Consider the following 18,146-nt stretch of genomic DNA (forward strand, 5'->3'; position numbering starts at 1 on the left):
TGTCTTGGTCAACAAACCATTCTGAAGCTAGACCTGAAGGACTCTCACTGAAATATGCCATGAGTAATTCTTCCTTCCCTCCAACGCCCCTTAACTGGTTGCAATAGCATCTCAAATGTGCTATAGGATCGCCATGTCCATCATACTTCTCAAACTTCAGCATTTTAAAACCAAGAGGAAGATGTACACCAGGAAATATGCACAGATCTTTATATGAGACACTTTTGTACCCCAAGTCCTTGCAAGTTTTTCATAGTCAGTTCCAAACTTCTCAATTTTCTGGCTATTTCCTTTTATTCTTCTGTCATAACAGGCTTCTCAGTGTTAGGAGGAAATTCAGGCAGTTGAGGGAAATAGTAAGGACCAGTCGACTTAAATGTAGGCTCGAGAGCATAATGATGATCACTAAAAATATTCAATGCAGGCTCTCTTGTAGAGTAAGGAGACATACCTTGTGGATGAACATCAAAAGTAGGAGGTGGGGGTAGCGCCACAAAAACATGAACAACAACTGGAGCCGAGTATGTGGTAGTCTTGGATTAGGGAGTGAGGAAATGAACATTGGAAGTGATTGGATATTGTTGCCCCGGAGTCGATCCTGATACATGTTGTGGCATATCAACAAAAATGGGAAATTGTGCATATGACACGGGAGGCAAGCTAGAAAGATATTCCAGATTATCAGTGGGCACTGGAGGAGGTGGCAACCCATTAGCCCAAGCTTGATGCATTTCTATTATTTGCCGCCTTAATTTTCGAATCTCTTCATTATCTCCTACATTCTCATTCCCCGAACTCCCTATCTGATTAGTGACAACTAACTCGGTATCCTTGTTGGCCATAACTTCCTCTGTGACTTGGAGCAATATGGAGGAACAACTAAAATGCCACAAATCAACCACCTTAAACTAACTGGACAAGAGATAGCAAATGCGTTAGAGTTCAACGATTTTTCAAAACCTCTTTTGTTTTCTTTTTTTGAAAAAAAATCATCGAACCCTAGAAGGGCGCCTACGTATCTCATTCCCGAAAGGGGAGAATCAGGTGTGCGTAGTTCGTGAAGTCATGCCAAAATGGCCAATTGAACTCTTTTTCTTTTTTTTTTTCCTCAAAACTTTAAGAAGAAAAGAAAATAACAATTTGTCAAAAGAATTGACGAAAATGTTTTTGAATTTTTCAGCTTTAACATCCCCATACAAAGTGAAATATATGATTACCAAAGAAAATTTTTTGGGTTTTCAGTTTTAACTTTCATATGAAAATGGAATTTGAACCTATTAAAGAAAAATCTTTTTGTAGTTTTCTTTTAAAGATGTATATGAAACGCTTACTCTAAATGAAGAGTGAAGAAAATCACTTTGAATTTTTGAAATAAGATCAACCAAAAATGAAACCTACAAATATTGAGAAAAATCTTTTTGTTTTGTATTTTTCTTTTCAATACATGTATGAAACACCTACTCTAAATGAAGAGTGAAAAAAAAATCTTTTTTAAAAGATCCCCAATCCAACAATAGGCTACCTACGTATCTCACATCCCAAAAGAGGAGAATCAGGGGTGCGTTGTTCGTCCAGATTGGACAATTAATGATTAAATAATAGGCTAGACCCTGACTTAAGAGATACGACCAAAGACAAACAATGAACCATATTAATAAAATCTTTTGAGTTTTCATTTTTGATACTTCACAGAAAAATGACATCAACAACTGTGAAAGAAAAATCTTTTTGGTATTTTCATTATACGAAATGTAAAAAATTTCTAACATCTTTTTTTTTTTTGCATTTTTCTTTTATAAACACATCCTATGAATGAAAAATCATTTTGAAATTTTCGAATTATGAATGCATGCTAAACGAGACAAAGGAAAATCTTTTTGATGTTTTTTTGAGAAATGAGTGCGAAAGGTAAAAAGGTCCTTTTGAATTTAGAATTGTGAAAAATAAAAGCTATAAAAAACTCTAAAAACTACGAAACTCTTTTGGATTCATTCTTTTCGACTCACTTTTTCTATTTTTTTTAATTCTTTTTTTCCTTTTTTTTTCTTTTTCATTTTTTGCCTACGCAGCTTACTCCTAACAATTTTTTTTTTTCTAAATCAGTCAAATGACCACGTTACCCTTAAAGATGCAATAGTTAGCATGTAGGGATGCTTTAGAGGTGAGTCTCCTACAAAGGGTCATGTGGGTCCCGCTAGGTCTGAGTATGATGCACATAAGCATGACCTAAAGGCTGACCTACGTTGTGGTTCACTAATAAGGCTGTTCGGGGGAGCATATGATCGATAGTGGCTGCTTTGCTTTCCACCTACTCCATAACACCGATGGCTCCCCCCCTAAAATAAGGGTGACTCAACTAGAGGTCGTGTACAACACGTGTACCATGGACTTGTTGCAGAAAGAAGGTCTGGGGGTAGACACATGATGCCAGATGTAAAAGCAGTAACATATAGGATAAATACTGTACACAAAGAGCACGAAAACGCACAATAGTGATAACAATAACACAAACAATGTTTATACACCCATAATGCCAAACAAAGCCGATACGACTCCAAAAATAAGACCGAATTCTGAAAAGATCCCCAGCAGAGTCGCCAGAGCTACCAAACCCCCTTTTTCAATCGAAAAAGATTAAATTTTTAAGTTTGAAAGGGTTTTTATTATTTAAGTGACAAAAAATAAAAATTTGTTTCGAAAAAGGATTATTTACATTTTTATTCAGAGTTGCCACTTGGCATAAATCGGGTGTGCCAAGTCACCCTTGGATATCCTTTTTCAAAATGATTTTGACTCTATAAACTGATCCGCGAACAGAGATTCCGACTAAGGAATTCTGTTGACCAAGGGGAAGGTGTTAGGCATCCCTTGATCCGGTGGTTCGACCACGGTCGTTTGGTAGAGTGTATCGGCTATTTTTGACATTACAAATGTATAAACCACACAAATCACATAAAACAATCAATCAAACACACGAAACAAAACAAATCTCAAATATAATGTTCAGTCCAATTATTACAATCGAAAATAAAAAAGGGTATTGAAAAGTAAACCGACACTAATTCTAAACTATGCTCCAATGCTTTACCCGATGCTTCGGGCCTTCATCACGAAAATCCTTCGGATACATGAGACGTCGAGGCATTGCCCGGATAAATCAATACAAATACCTCGGGGCATTCCCCGACCAAATGAGCATATTTTTAATGCGATAAAAATAGGAAAAATCACCCAACACAAATATTTACACATTCGATGATTAGAATCTTATGAGTTGCCTACCCCAAAACCTAGAATTCGCCTATCGACTTAATGACCTAATCATGCTATTACCGTGTTCAACAATATTCATACTTAAACCAAATTAAACCAAACAATAATAAATCAAAATTGATCATTATTCATCTTTTTAGCGATTTATCCATTCCACCCCAAATTGATTCTCAACTAATATTCCAACATAACAAATCAACGATAATATTTCAACGATTCCCAATCAATATCATTCGACATTCATCATTCACATCACGTATAAAAGAAGAGAAAAGTCGAGACGATGGCAATCAACACGCGCAACCATAAAAATTAATTAAGGATAAGAATGAGATAAAGAGATGGACCTTAAATTGGGGCTTTTATTTGACCAATTGAACTGATTTCAACACGGGAGCCTCGGAACCAATGAACCACTGATGAAGCTTAAACTCGAATCCCAAAATAACCAAGACGACCCCCTCCCCTATTTTTTTCTGATGTTTCGTGACTCACTGGAGCTTCGGTGAGCACCGGCAGTAACGGAAAAGGAAGTAGATTGCTGGATTTTGGAGAAAACTGGACTGGTGATGTGGCTGGTTCAGTGATTTCGATGGATTTCTAGGCGGCTTGAGTTGTTTTTGAAGTGTTGGTCGCCGGAACTAGTTGTTGATCTGTCGTTAATGATGGATTTGACGATGGTGGCTTAGAATCACTGTATTAGTGTTGCCGGAGCTCCGACGACCTCAATAGCTTAAAATTCACCTCCCCATCACCCCGAAGCTCCGGTGAACTACGAAAGGGAGAAAACTGAAGACGATTCTGACGCGTTTTTTATCGGAGACAGCTGACTGAAGATGATTAACAGTAAACCACTCCCAAAACCCTGCGTTCTCTCTCTCTCTCTCTATGACTCTCTCTCTCTCAATCACTATCCTCTCTTTGCGTGTCTGATCTTATCGTTGTTGTGCGTGAAGAAGAAATCAAAAAATAGAGTCCTCTTTTCCATCCGTGATTTGTTGGGATGTGGTGTATGGTTTTTGGTGAGTGAGGATATCTTGGTGAAGAAGAAAGGAAGCCAAAAAATATTTTCTCTGTTGGTGATGGTGTATCTGAGAGCTCCCTTGAAATTATTGTTGTGTCGTGTATATATGTGTGTGTGCTCTGTATGTTTTTTGTTGTTTTCTTCTCCACGGGATAAAAAATATGAGTGGGTAGGGAGGTGAAAGCCTTTGATTGGGTAGGTTGTTAGGATAAGATAAAATTAGTTGGGTTGTTATTTTTTGTTATTTTATGGAGGAAAAATTACATGGGTGAGGGTGGTGAGCTAAAAAATGAATAAAATTGGACTTGTGAGGGACAAAATTAGGTGTCTACAATATGCATGTTAAGAATTTTTTTTTTTTTTAACTTTTTAATGTGGAATTTATGTAGGAGTAATTAATGTGCAAATTAGTTATATATTCTTTTAATTTTTTAATAACTATATGTATTTATAATTTTTAAGTAGGATTTTTGTAGTGTTTATACTTATCACTTTTGCCTCTCCTATTATTTATAGATAGATTTGTATTAACAAATATGCATATGCAACTATGTTTTGAAAAAAAATATATAAAATAACCTATTATATGATGCTATGTTGAAAAATACATTTACAGTCCTCTATTTTGAAAAATATATAAACATATACAGTTCTCTAAGTGAAAATACATATACAATTAACTATTTTTGAAAAATACATGTATAGTTCTCTAAGTGAAAATACATATACATAGTTACAAAAAAAATATGTTCAATAGTATTTAACTTTTTTTTGAATTGTTTTTCTTAAAAATTTGTAGGTTGTACCAGCCACAAAGTATGTCTATACAACACATGACCAAAAAATATTTTATTGTGTGCATCAAGAAAAAAATATATTTTTATCACGCATTTCAATTGAATAAGATACATGTGCATATGATTGTGCAGTCCTGGATTGCAAGAATTTTATAAAGGGGTCATATTGCTCTGATTTGTACAAGCTAAAAATAGTACTAAGAACATATGATGTTTCAATTTATTCTTTAACACATAAAGATGATTGGGTAATTCTAGACAACATACTTGTTAAGGTAGTACTGCCCCCAAAATATTTGGCAGACCTTTAAAGAAAGATCATGAAAAATCAGGAAGAGATATGTTCGAAAAGAAAATCATCAATTCATACAGTGTTTGTGGATTTAGGGATTACAATAAGCATTCATGTATTAAATATCGTAAATGATACATTTCAAAATATTTGTTGTGATGTAATTAAATCTTCAATGACAATTATATTTCATATATTGAAATACGTTACAGTTACCTTTTTCAATATATACAACTTTGATTGAAAAAATATAAATAAAGTTATCTAGATTTATTTAAGAGTACATTTATATATTTGGGTACATATACAATCACAAATACCTATAAATACAAAGATAAAATATTGCACAACTATAAAAAATAAATTTATATTTACATATTTAACTATATAAACTTGTCCACAATTATTAATACATATCTAATTAAATTACATGTACAAATACATGTATAGTTACTTAAATGTATTTGCTATTTAATTTTTGAAATATATATAAATACAAATATATAGTTATTCAACTAAGTAATATATATGTAAGATCTGAACATAAAATTGTATAATCACCCATTAATACATATGTAACTATAAATACAACTATTAAAAATGGAATAAATATTCAATATAATACTAAAATGGAGACCTTCTATTCAATTTGATTGAGTACCAATCTTCAAAATATAATAACATAACTATTAAATTCAATTAACTTTTCACATGAAATATGGAAGTATGATATAAAACTTAACAACTACTCAACTACATCACTGTCAACCTACAGTTAAATGTTATCATATACAAAATAGAAAAAAACATCAAACTTTAAGGATTTCTGTGTCGTCTGTTATCCCGATTTTCTTAACAGGCCTCATTGGTGCTTCTTGCCATGAATATATGATCACGTGAAACCTATACAACAAAAAAAAATAAATATCTATATCATATATACATATTCAAACATATACAAAATACATAGACATACAGATCTACATATGTATTTACAGTACCAAAATACATATATATCTACATATGTATTTACAAAAATATATATTTGACCCATATGTATATATACATATATAGGATGTAAATCTCTATAACAAAAAGGACAACTACATACATATACATATAAACAATCAAAAAATACATAATACGTATTTTAAATAGTAAAAAATACAAATAAATACATCTATTATTCTCTAGAATAACATAGAACAATTCAAAGACAAACCCAACACTGTATAAAAATACAAATAAATATGCATTTATATATATAAAATACAAATACATGCACATACCCTAAAAATATTTATATACAATTAGATTTGTATATATATACAAATGAGTACCCATTAGTTAATAAATATATATACAAATAATTCTTTGTCTTTATCTTCTTTTCAATTATATTCAGAAGAGTTTCAACATCAGGACTTGAAATTTTGCTTGATTCTCTATTTTTTTATTTTTTTCTCACATCTCTGTATTTTGGGGTGTTTGGAGATGAAGATTTCTTCAATCCTTTTTGTTTTATTATTTCGGCCATCTTCTCTGGATCATTATGATGCTTCAACCTCACCTCTTCGACGCTCACTAATTTCTTCAACTGTTCTGCCATTAAAGCAAACCTCCACAATCATAAAAAAAAATTAAAAATATTTAAAAAACCGCAAGAACAATGATGAACAAAAATAATATTAAATATACAGAATTTGCGAAAGAAATAACATACAATAATTGTAAAATTAATAGTTACCTTATTTTGTGGAGCACGATCTTTATCTATTATGATAAAAAATGTAAGAAAAAGAAAAGAAATTGAAATTAAAATATGAAGAATAGACGCAATTTAAAAAAAATAAAAAGATAAAGTAAAATAGGATAGAAAATAAGTGTTAGAGTAAAAATAGGAGAAGTTACTCCGTGATAGTTATAAATACGCATGTATTGAATGACCTCATCAAAAAATGCTATTTTTATTATAAAATATAATTTTATGAAAGTATTGTTATTTATAATATTTATGATCTTTAAGTTTGTCATTTGTTGTAATTTTTCATTTAATATATGAAAATTCAAAACTATACAAGCAAATGGAGCAGGCCCAACTGGAAACCTGATCCAAAATAGAAAGGAACAAAAGCCGAAAAGCTAATCTAAAAAGAAAGAAAAAACAAAAGAAAAAAGGATAGGAAAGTTCAGTTGTTGCCTCGAACTTCCATGGCCTATTGAGCTTCTCTTCATCAATGCCTGAGGGAACTCCATTCCAAAGATGTCGATCTGATGCTGCCAGGTGAATTTATCGATTCAACTCACCAATATAGTTTGTGTAGTTGCGAACCAAAACTAGCTTAGAGCCAAAAAAACCTTTCCTTGGTCTGGTATTTTCCTATTAATGTTCTATACCTTTTTAGGTAGGTTCCATATCAAGACATCCCAATAAGCTCTCACCGAATGTTATGGTAACCGACCCCGAACATGAAGATTTCTTCAAACTATAGATTTATACAGTCAAATCTATCAGCTCAAGGTAAGGTTCCAGCCAAATCTGTACTAGATTCACAACTTTGAGATACTTTCGATATTGGTCTATTCAACTAAACTTTTCTCCGTTGTTTATGCAGGTTGAAACTCACAAGGAAATTAATACCACTGTCTAACTTCAGAGATAGAAATTCAGTCAAATAAGTTGGTATATGACTAACATATCTTGTTTCTAGTGCATTCGTATTGTAAACCTTGTTTTGTCTATTGTAACAACCTGTCAAACGCCTCTTATCTTTAGATTCCAGTCGCATGATTTGTATGACTTGTATTCGTATGCATTGTGTGTTTTACCTTTTGAAAATGCAGCCTTGAACTCTTTGCTTATATATGTTTAATAAATTTCTTGCTCTAGTGGGTAGATCTGCAAAATGAGTATAGTTTATTGAACCTACAAAATGGAAAACAATGTTAACTAAAATATCTTCCACTTGGTTCCCCTCTCTGGTATGAGTAATAGTAATCCCTTCCATTTTCTTCCATTCTTGAATCCTTATCATTTCCATACTAATAGTCCATGGAATCTTCCAATCATCTTCAATGATCCTTTTCATTGCCAAAGAATCAGTTTCCGCCACTGAAGACAAATAGTTTTGTCTAACACAAAATTCTATGCCCTGTTCAATTGCTTTATCTTTAGTATGGAGGCTTGTTGCATTGGAGATCCTATTAGCACAAGCATGAATAAATGTTAAATATATATGCAAAAGGCCCATGATGCAAGACCAGAGTTCCCTTTTGAGGAACCTTCTGTGTTGCATTTAACGAAACCTCTAGATGAGAATTAGGTTGACAGGATATATGAGATTAAAGACCTTCAAAATATTGCACAATAAGAATCTAAGAAATAGGAATTTCGGACAGCCAAGGATACATCACCAAAGAGTATTGGTGCCAATTAAGATCAGTATCATAGATGACCTTAGCTATAGATATTGCCTCCATGTGCCAAATTGTTTCTCCATTTCCAGATGTACCACACTATAAAGGCAGGAGCCACTCTAATCAAGGGTTTTAACTTGTATTCACATTTTGTTTTTCACCACTTAATAATTATTTGCTTTATTTGCACAAAAAGACCATGAACTCTGGCAGCAATAGCATATCTCCTATTTATAACAGATGTTCTATGGTTTCAAGTTTTGGGTTAACAACACCTATATCTTGAAACCATGGCAATATAACATCTAGCTATAATATCATCAACAAGAATCTTTTCTTTCCAAATCCTCCATAGGCAGAAGAAATTTTTAAACGGCAAAATCTCTTTTTCCACATCTTAGTGAGGAACCAAGATTTTTCTCTCCTATTTCGCACCTTTTCCCAAGGTGTTTGAACAGTAAACTCACCACTCTTAGACAAAATCCACCAAGGTTTATCACTGGTGTTGGTATTCTTTCCTAAAGGTTGGAAAGTTTTAACATGATTGACCACTTCAATAGGAAGTTTTGGGTTTAGTAATAGAAAATTCCACTGGCCATTATTCATTATTTCACTAACTTCCTCAATATTCAAATCTCTAGGATGATCAGAGGGTTGGAGACTTACAAATGACCCCAACCTGGTCCAATTGTCATGCCAAAAGCTTGTATTACCATTGTTGGATTTATTTGTCTGCAATATTTATTCCACATAAAAGTGGACTGCAATGTACTTGTAACTCTGAATTTCCACCAAAGTTTTATCGAATAAAGCTTTATAAACATCAAACGGGGATTTCAAACCCAACCCCCCTTCTTCTTTAGGCAAACAAATGTTCCACCATTTGGACCAATGTCTTCTTTCTTCCTCTTTGTTGCTCCAAAATAATATTGCAAAAACTCTATGAATTTCAGTGATGGTATATTTGGTTGGATCCATGGCTAACTGTAGATATAAAGGCATGTTTTGTAAAACATTATTGATTAAAACAACTTTTCCTCCAAAAGAAAGCAACTTTCCTTTACAATGTTGTAACCTGTCCTTAATTTTCTTTATCAGCTCATTATAAAACATCTTTTTTTCTTAGTATGAAAAATAGGACAATTAAGATATTTGAAAGGAAAAGAAATTCCCTGTTAAATCCTAAACAATTAGTCACCTCTTGACTCAACACCGGAGAAGTATTTCTGTGCATATATAATGCTCTCTTGTCTCTGTCCACTAGTTGACTTGAGGTATTTTCATAATCTCTCAAAACATCCATAGTCATTTCTAGTGAATTCCTATTTTCAGAGGCATAAATTATAGTGTCATCAGCATAAGATTATAATACAAGCAAATTGCCTCTAGACCATTTGATGAGATACGTATGATGCTCATCTTGGATGAATATTACCATTAAGGAGGATCAAAGGACTTTGACGTGGTCGAAGGAGTGCAAAACTGGGCTCCAAAGCCCCTTGGAAGGGTCATGCTCCTAAGGCGCTTTGGAGCCGCTTTTGATCCACTCTAGCATTTCAAGAGCAGTCAAAATAGCCCCTAGTGGGCCTTTTCTTGCATTTGGGTCACTTTTGGGCCCTAATTATGTAATATTTAGTCAAACTATAAATACTTGGTAGCGACACTTATGTAGTTAGTTTTTATTAATTGATAATGATAAATTCATGAACCTCCATTGGGAGTGTTTTGAGAGATTGGAAAAGCAAATGTTGATGTTTGATTAGAAACATCGGTTGTAGGGAGATTCTATCCCCTTTGCAATCACGTAAGAGTTAGGTGCCATTTGGTAATCTTTAAGGGAGGTTTTTGGGTTTGATACACCTTTTGATTGCCCTTTTGTTATCATATTTGTGTCTATCTTTCTATCTTTGATATCTTATTCCTCTATATTTACTTTTTCACATTTAGATTTGGGTCTTTGTTGTTAGAATCGTATCATTTAGTATCAAATCCGCGCTTGATTTCGTTCCTATGAAGTCAATCTTGGGTTTGTTATCTTGAAAATCAACAAAAATGAGTCGTTAAAATCGAAAACACAAAAAAATACTATTCACATTTTAGATCTTAGGTCGAATTTTGAGTTTTTGATTTTTGTGTTTTGATTTGTTTCTAGTGTTAGAATTGTGTTCTCTAACACTATACGAGTCCATAAACAAAATTTGCGTCAAATCGGAGCTTATTTGAATGTTTTATCCTTGTTGGAAACTTGGGTTGAAGAAGTTTGAAGTGAATTAAAAATATGAAGTTTTTAGTGAAGAATTTAGGAAAAATGACATTTGGAATGATTTTAGAACGTTGAGAAGTTCTTACGTTCAAAATTTCAACTCATTTTAAGCTTCGAACAAAAAGTTAGAAAGATTGATGTTCTTGGTGTGTTCTTGAAGAAATTGCTATCTTCAAGTTGAATTTTTTAGCAAATTTGAGTGTTTGATCCAAAAAGAAGAAAGAAAAGTAGGGAAAAAGTGTTTTACTTGGGCATCTAAATAGATTCCAAAGGATATTCCAACAAAAAGGACACAAAGGACCATTAGAAGGGCATTTCGACCGTTTCAATAGAGAGGGGCGGATGATCTGCCTTTGAAATTCCCTTGAGCTGGGCCCAAGGTGCTGCAGCACCTCAAACCAGTGGCCCCTGCGTCCAGGCTGCCTTGGACCTGCACCCCACCTGCTAGAGTAGGTCACTAAACGCAGATCAGACCCCCACAATGCAAATCAAGTTCGAAACGCAAAATTCAAGCTTCCAAAGTGCATTTTAACACTTTAATTACTCCATTGCTCAAGGTTTGATTCTTTAGTTTAATTTTCTTGATTTCTAATCTCTTTTTTTATTCTTAAACCAATCATTAACTAGTAATTCATCTACTAAGTTGATCGATTAGTTTTTGAGTTCAAATTTTTTCATCTTTCTATTTCTTTTGAGCTTTTATAGTTTTTGTTTTGTTGCAACTTTTTGATTCAAGTTCGTAAATAGTTTTTATTTCTTTGAGTCATTCAAACAAGAATCCACTCCGGCCTCAAAGTAGAGATTGACTCCTTATTGTCCACCGGAGTATAAGCAACTTTCAACATTCACCGCTCCAATTGTGAAGATCACAAAGGTGAAATTCATACGAGTGTTGGTGAGGAGCTTTACTCTTAATTTTTTTTGTTCATTTTTTAGGTACAAGGTGATATAAGGAAGCATGCCTTTGATAGACTCGGACAATTGTGACTACGACATAGGAGACTATGATTATAGTGGAGATAGTTATGGCTACACAAGAGATGGAGATTATGGGGTCTATGAATATAGCCAAAGTAAAGATACAGATGAAAATGAGGGCTACTACTCTGAAAGAGATTATGAGATGATGATGACCCTAGTTCGTATGGTGAGTATGGAGATGATGCAGAGCCTTGTAGTGATTTTTATGAGGAAGATAAGGAAAGTATTACACTTCCCACTCCGAGCCTAGAGGTGGTGTAAGGTATAACCCGTACATGTACAAATCTTATGAGGATCATGGTGAGAATGTACATGAGGATTGTGAAGTTTCGTATTCCTCATCTTGTAGTACTTCTTATCAAGGTCGAATCGATGTGAATGGTTATGCTAACTATAGTACATATTGCTCCATAGGAATAGAAGAGCGTGCATCTCCAAAGCCTAGGGTTACTATATCTTACTCTTCTTATCCTAGTGTACAAACGTATAGAAATGGGAAACAAGGTAGATATGAAGGGTATAGTAGGAGTCAAGATCTTCCTACTCTCCCCATCTTATAAAAGAGTCAAGTCTCAAAGAATATATTGATTGAGAATGGTAGTGTGAAAGGATCTTCGTGGATTATAATATGAGCAAAGTCGAAAGAGCTATGTGTGCCCTTAAACATATTCAAGATTCGACACCATTGCGGTGGAAATCCATAAAAAAGTTTAGCCAAACATGGAGTGCCTTGAAAGAACTCATAAGGGGTACCTATGTACGAATGGGGTGTACCAAGCTTTATAATGTTGATCCAAGAAGAAATGTTCACTCTGGAAAGGTAAGCATTTGTGGGGTTCCAGGATGCCTCCTTACGCTAGATGATTGGTGCTATAGAAACTACATTATTCCACCCATGGTTGACCATCTAGGGATACCTCAAGTAACTCTACTAGTTCCATACCTTTTGGATGGGTATAGGGTTTTCGAGAGAGTGAAGGTTTTCTTCATACGATGTGGGTACTATGAGGAGGTGTGGTGTGACATCTCCCCCTTGGAACATGGACATTTATGCTTGGGTGCCAATTGGTTTGCATAGCATAAGGTTCCAAATGTACTACATTGACCTAAGATTGTAAAGGACCAATGGGAAAATCATCTCTTTCTATCCATTCTTCCTAAATCTTAAATAGATGTGACCACTTACTTTAAGCCTAAAGAAATTAAGAGACAAAAGATTGAGAGGAGTAAGGGAGTGCAAGGTGGCAACCTAAGAGGGGAAAAATGAGAGGTTGTGAGGAGTGAAGTGAGGGGATTGCCACCAAATCGATCTAACATTGTTTGTCCTTCTTTTAACAAGGACATATGTGTAGGTATCAATATGGCAAGTGGAAGAGAACAAGAACCAAAAGAGAATATTCCCTTTGAAGATTCAATGAGGGAAATCTTAGATGCTTCCAAGGTTTATGAAAGTCCTTCACACCAAGGCAAACAAGAATATTCTCAAGAACTTCAAGGTAAAATAGCTAACTCTTACACTTTTGTACATATGAATAATAATTGTGTGGCTAGTCGTACACTAAGTGTGAGTAGTAGCTTATTTATATGTGAGTCTCATTATTCCTTGCCTCTTGTTAATGATGTGCCCATTGATAGTGTGGAAACACTAGTTGATCCTATTGATGATCTCATTGACTTTTCTAGTAAGATCAATTTGAGTCCACCTAGTGTTGAAGCCAATATGATGAATGGTGGTACATTGTCTTGTGAAAATTGTGTTGACCAACTTATGGGTAAAACTAGTGCACTACTTGAGAATGATTGTGATGTGATTAATGCACTTCAAGTGAGTGATGATGTTGAAAATGTTAGTCAAGTAAATACGAGTGGCCCTTTGAGCATGTCTCCTTTAATGAATATCCTATTGTTTGGCTTGCTCATAGGGATAATCATATGTTTGAAAATTCTTTGGAACTTGATAGTTGTGTTATTGAGAATGAACTTACAAGTTCTAATCCTCCTTCATGGATTTATCATTCTCTCTTTTAAGTACAATATCGTGTTCGAAGAAAGTAAAATCACTCCTAGTGAACCTAGTGGTGTGAATAATGTTGATGGTGTAGCTCAACTTAAGGACTATAGCCTCTATGACAACCCACTATGGTGTGACTATATTCCTCCTAAATATGGAAATCTCTTCCTTCAAGATAAGAGTACTCTTAAGAGAAAGGAATGTGAGATTTTGAAAAGGAATAATCAATTAGGTGATGATAACTTTGATTTGCTTGAATATTTAAGAAACCCAATTAGTGATTACAACAACAACAAACCCAGTATATTCCTACCTAGTGGGGCCTGGGGAGGTTAGAATGTATGCAGTCCATACCACTACCTCTAAAGAAGTAGAAAAGTTGTTTTTGATAGACCCCCGGCTCAAGACACAGGACAATATACAAAAATATTCAAAGCATGAAACATGATAAAACTAACATAGATACAACATCCACAAAAGTAATGTACGATACCAAACAAAAGACACCAAAACCCTCCTAACTACGGACTATGATTCATTCACCCACCTTATCCCTCTATCCTAGTGTTTTTCCTCCAAACCTTCCTATTCAGGGTCATGTCCTCAGTGAGACGTAACTGATCCATGTCACGTCTAATCACATCTCTCCAGTATTTCTTCGGTCTACTCCTACCCCGCTTGAAACCATCTAACGCTAGTCTCTCACACCTACGAACTGGGGCATCCGTGCCTCTCCTCATCACATGATCAAACCATCTCAACCTCACTTCCCGTATTTTTTTCTCTACCGATATAACTCTCACCTTCTCCCGAATAATCTCATTCTTAACCTTGTCAGCCCTTGTAAGACCACACATCCAACGCAACATCCTCATTTCCTTTACCTTCAATTTTTGGATATGGGAAGTTTTAACTGGCCAATACTCCGCTCCGTACAACATAGCCGGTCGGACTGCAACTCTATAGAATTTTTCTTTAAGCTTGGGAGACATCTTCTTATCACATAAAATCCCCAAAGCTCGCCTTTATTTCATCCAACCTGCCCCAATACTGTGCGAGACATCCTCATCTATCTCTTCATTTCCCTGGATTGTAGACCCAAGATACTTAAAACTATCCCTCTTGCAAACTGCTTAAGAGTCTAACTTCACCACCACCTTCTCCTCTTGCCTCGAGTCACTAAACTTGCACTCCAAATACTCTGTCTTGGTCCTACTCAATCTGAAACCTTTAGACTCCAAAGTTTGTCTCCAAACCTCTAGCTTATCATTAACACCTTGCCGCGACTCATCAATTAAAACTACATCATCCACAAAAAGTATACACCAAGGCACCTCGCCTTGTAAACTCCGCGTCAACACATCCATCACCGCGACAAATAAGAATGGACTAAGAGCTGATCCCTGATGCAACCCTGTCAAGTTCGAAAAGTGCTCAGAATCTCCTCCCACCGTCCTTACTCGAGTCTTCGCCCCCTCATACATATCCTTAATCGCTCTAATGTACGCCATAGGAACCCCCCTCGCCTCCAAGCATCTCCAAAGAACCTCCCTAGGGACCTTGTCATACGTCTTTTTCAAGTCAATAAACACCATGTGAAGATCTCACCTAATTAGTGATTGTTCCAATGAAAATGCTTGCGGTGTGATCCTTTGTACGACATCCCACCCTTGTTTGATAATTATAAGGATGAATTTCTTGATTCTTGTGATGACTCGAGTAATGATTCCTTTGATGTTAATGGTGGTATGTGTCTACTTGAGGATTCTTCAATTGAAAGAGAAAGTATCAGTTGTTTGGAAACCGTTTCTTCTTGTATGCTCTATTGTTGAGAGTACTCATGGTGATGATATTGAATCTAATAGTGAGTATATACATAAAGACACATTGGTTGAAGTTAACTTTAGTGATACCTTTCTCTACTCTCTATTTGCTTTGATGATGCTTCTGCTAGTGTAGAAAGTATATCTTTTGATTTGGGTGATGTGTTTGGGGGAAAGAAGTGTTGTCTAAACCCATGTCTATGGCCACTCTGTCCATTTAACCCCGGTGACAAATTCGAATATGGTTATTTCTACCCACCCAACTTGATGCTTGGTCTAGTTGACAAGAAAAGTTTAGATGATGATGTTAGATTCCTTCCTAGTGATATAAAGTCTTTCTTGGGTATTTACAACCACTTGGTAGACCAAAGTTGTGCATGAGAGTCATTTCCAACATAGATAAGTATTCATTAAAGAAGGAACGTAAATAAAAAATCCAAGAGAATTTAACATTGTGTGTTTTCAATCTTGACCAAGGTTTCACTACTTGTAGGTCAAGGAGAGAGTCTCCTTTTGAAAACACTTTAGATGGATTCCATGCTTGTGATCCCCTTCTTTGTGAATTGTTTACAATTGGTAACCCCTTTCTTAAGGGAAATTGTTTAAAAGAAAAAAGTCACATATGCTTAAATGTTTTAATTTCATCCTTATGTACATTATGTGCTATATCTTTTAAGCAAAATGGCCTTCTTGTAGATAATAGTACCTTGGATGATGCGTTTACACTTAGATTCCTTTCTATACTACCTCTTTTCTTATAATGATATCCATGCTAGTCTTGGATTTGCTTTATGTAGAGGTAGGGGACTTGTTGATTGGTCCACTCATTGAAGGACAATGCTATATGGATCTTATGGACTTTAAAATCAATTGAGGCATCACTCTTGATGTGGTCTCTTAAAGAGGTGATGAAGCAATTGTGTTTTATGGCTTCTAAGGTGAAGGTAGACTTACCTTTTTGGATTTAGTGATGCCATTATGACCTTTGTGGTTTCCTTACCTCTTGGTGATTCCCATAGTCAACTCTTTTGTGCATTTTTCAATAAGTTTCTAATATTTACCATGAAGGATCCTTGGTTATATCTTAAGTGTGTGCAACCTTGGTATGATTCTATGATTATTTGTGCTAACCTTATCCCTCATATTATGAGAATGTTGTATTTGTTTATCCTTCCTTTGGTTTTGCAAGGTTTGCATTCGAGGTTGATCTTTTTCAAGAAGGTAAGAATGATTCAAGCCAAGTTTCCTATGGACCTTTGGATGAGATACGTATGATGCTCAAGGTGCTTGATGACTCCTTAGTGCTATTAAAAGATGCCACATGGATGAAGATTACCATTAAGGAGGGTCAAAGGACTTTGACGTGGTCGAAGGAGTGCAAAACGGGGCTTGAATGCCCCTTGGAAGGGTCATGCTCCCAAGGCGCTTTGGCGCCTCTTTTGATCCACTCTAGCATTTCAAGAGTGGGTCATAACAGCCCCTAGTGGGCTTTTTCTTGCATTTGGGTCACTTTTGAGACCTAATCTTGTAATATTTAGTCAAACTATAAATACTTATTACCGAGGCTTATTTAGTTAGTTTTTGTTGATTTATAATGATGAATTCACGGGGAGTGTTTTCAGGGCTTGGAAAAGCAAATGTTGATTTTTGATTAGAAATGGAGGTTGTAAGGGAGATTCAATCCCCTTTGCGGTCACGTAAGAGTTAGGTGCTATTTTGGTAATCTTTAAGAGAGGTTTTTTGATTTGATACACCATTTGATTGCCCTTTTATTATCATATTTGTGTCTATCTTTTTATCTTTGATATCCTATCCCACTATCCTTACTTTTTCGCATTTAGATTTGAGTCTTCATGGTGAGAATCGTATCAGATAAATAGTTAATTTTGGCACTCCATTTAGGAAGACCAAATCCCTGATAATTGTCCTTCTCAAATAGGTTATTAAGTACCCTAGAGAGGACTTCTACTAACACAATAAATAGAGCTGGTGAAAGAGGTCTCCTTGCTGGACACTTCTTGTAGGATGAAAAACTCACGTGTTTGCCCATTGAAAAATATAGAGTATCAAGTATTTGCAACTAATCTCCATATCATCTCTATAAATCTTTCTGAGAACCCCATCTTTCCCAATACTTTGGTAAGGAATAAATAAAATACCTTGTCATAAGCTTTGCCCATATCTAGCTTAATAATGATATTAGCTGGTTTACCCTTCTTCCATATATTAGTAACAATTTCCTATGTAAGGAGAAATTTTCAAGGA

The 18,146-nt window shown here is 34.9% G+C and overlaps 1 long non-coding RNA gene across 2 annotated transcripts; it reads left to right on the top strand.

Moving 5' to 3' along the window:
* Positions 1-7,481: 7,481 nt before the first annotated feature.
* LOC107842280 lies at positions 7,482-17,671 on the top strand. 2 transcript variants are annotated; one of them, XR_001665684.2, is made up of 4 exons: positions 7,482-7,670; positions 7,792-7,907; positions 8,002-8,069; positions 17,071-17,671. It is a non-coding gene; the product is annotated as an uncharacterized LOC107842280 (long non-coding RNA). The 2 variants fall into 2 exon arrangements; XR_001665683.2 differs by lacking the exon at positions 17,071-17,671 and having other exon boundaries at positions 7,487-7,670; positions 8,002-8,248.
* The last annotated feature ends 475 nt before the right edge of the window (positions 17,672-18,146 follow it).

The sequence above is a fragment of the Capsicum annuum genome, chromosome 9 (genome assembly GCF_002878395.1).
Source record: "Capsicum annuum cultivar UCD-10X-F1 chromosome 9, UCD10Xv1.1, whole genome shotgun sequence".
Taxonomy (NCBI): Eukaryota; Viridiplantae; Streptophyta; class Magnoliopsida; order Solanales; family Solanaceae; genus Capsicum; species Capsicum annuum.